Genomic DNA, 2038 nt, shown 5'->3' with positions numbered 1-2038 from the left:
CTTGGAAGACTTCCCTCTTTGCGGGATGGAATTGATTTAACGAGTTGTCCAATTTGAATCTCTAGATTATGGATGCTAGATGATTGGTTTTTAATAAGCTGATCGAATTTATTCTCGATCCGTTTAAAACCATCATCGTGATTACTTATTTTTCCGCTCATAGAATCAATAAATTTGTCGATTTTAGAAGATAAAGTGCTAATCGTGTCTCTGGATTGATTTTGATAATTAGTAGTACGATTTTGATTAGCATTAGCATTATTATTATCTCTCTAGTTAAAGTTAGGATGATTTCTCCATCCAGGATTATATGTATTGGAATAAGGGTTATTATTTTGGTTTTGCCCTTGGACAAAATTTACCTGTTCAATTTCACTCATACCTTCGTAATCCACATCTGTTTGGATTGGTTGACCATTAGGATCACACGGTGCCATAAACCTATCAATTTTGTGCGATAAGGCAGAAAATTGGTCTTGCAACATCGCTACTGGATCAAGATTCATTATACCTTTAACTGATGAAGTAGTTGAGGATGATGGTTTCGCTACTGGTATGTGTCCACGTTCCGCGGGCCACATACTGCTGTTGATTGCCATTTCCTCTAAAAGTTCTCTTGCTTGGGCAGATGTTTTCTTCATGAATAACCCTCCAGACATAGCGTCCAATGAACCTCTAGTTGTAGGATTTAGTCCATTATAAAATGTTTGCATTAAAAGTTCAGCGGGCAATTGGTGGTGTGGGCATAAACGTTGAAGTTCTTTAAAACGTTCCCAAGCCTCATAAAGAGTTTCACTATCATTTTGAGAAAAAGATGTTAACTCTTTAATGACTCTTGCGGTTTTTGCTAAAGGGAAAATTTTTGATAAAAACGCTTGGGCTAATTGCTCCCAAGTCTCAATTGATGCGGCTGGCATAGAAGTTAACCATTCTTTGGCTCGATCCTTCAAAGTAAAAGGAAAAAGGCGAAGTTTGATTGCTTCTGCAGTTACATCAGTAATTTTAAAAGTGTCACAAATTTCTAAGAAATTTGTCAAATGGGTATTAGGATTTTCGTTAGGTAACCCGTAAAACGTTACATTATTTTGCAACATATTAAGCAACGCAGGCTTAATTTCAAAATGATGTGCATTAATTTGGGGTCTAACTATACTGTTTGTTACACCGGCCACTCCTGGCCTAGCGTAATCCATAAGTGTGGCCATAACTTCTGGCTCGGTAATTTTAGTTTTTATTGGGGTTTGGTTTTTCTTTTTCTTTTCTTTCTTGTTCTTTTTAAGAGTTCTTTCAATTTTTGGGTCAATAGGATCTGGTGACGTGCCCGAACTTCGAGAACTGCGCATGAACTTGAAATTTCGCATGAACAGAAACTACCTACAAAACAGAATTTGAAAAAATAAATATGTTAGTAATTGAAAATAATTAAAAATATAAAAGTTTGAATAAGTATGAATAAACCTAGATTCGTAATAAAACACGAAAAATTTAAAATTTTGTCCAAAATTTTGGCGTTCCCCGGCAACGGCGCCAAAAACTTGTTGAGCGATTTCCGCAAGTGCACGGTATACGCTTGTAGTAATAAAAGATATCGATCCCACAGGGAACGTTTTTTAACAAAACTTATTTTCAATCGGTTAAATTTACTTTAAGGTTTATAATATGGAAAAATCGTTTAATCGGTTTTGGTTTTGAAATTGCTAGAGTAAGAATTAGATTAGAATATGAAGATGTTAGAAAATATCTGATTTAAGAATGAATTTGCAAAACAGGAACGTTTTAGTACTTTAGAAAAGTAAACAAGTATATTTGTTTGCATTAAGCAAAGAAAACAACTTTAAACTTTGTACGAATTATAAAAATGAAATAAATGACGGAACCTCTAATTGATTGGCTTTGAACGCGACAAAACCCTTTCGGGATAGTTGCCCTTAATCAAATTAAAACTCTTTCGAGATAATAATTTGCCTAAGTGTTCAACAAAGTTTCCTTGTAAAGATTTTGAATTAAACTACGTTTTAATGAAAACACCAGCAGTCAC

General features: G+C 34.4%; 1 non-coding gene across 1 annotated transcript; it reads left to right on the top strand.

Moving 5' to 3' along the window:
* The first annotated feature begins 729 nt into the window (after nucleotides 1-729).
* LOC136204979 (small nucleolar RNA R71) lies at nucleotides 730-836 on the top strand. Its single transcript, XR_010675789.1, has one exon. It is a non-coding gene; the product is annotated as a small nucleolar RNA R71 (small nucleolar RNA).
* The last annotated feature ends 1202 nt before the right edge of the window (nucleotides 837-2038 follow it).

Source organism: Euphorbia lathyris, chromosome 8 (genome assembly GCF_963576675.1).
Source record: "Euphorbia lathyris chromosome 8, ddEupLath1.1, whole genome shotgun sequence".
NCBI lineage: Eukaryota > Viridiplantae > Streptophyta > Magnoliopsida > Malpighiales > Euphorbiaceae > Euphorbia > Euphorbia lathyris.
This window is presented reverse-complemented; position numbering and strand designations above follow the sequence as displayed.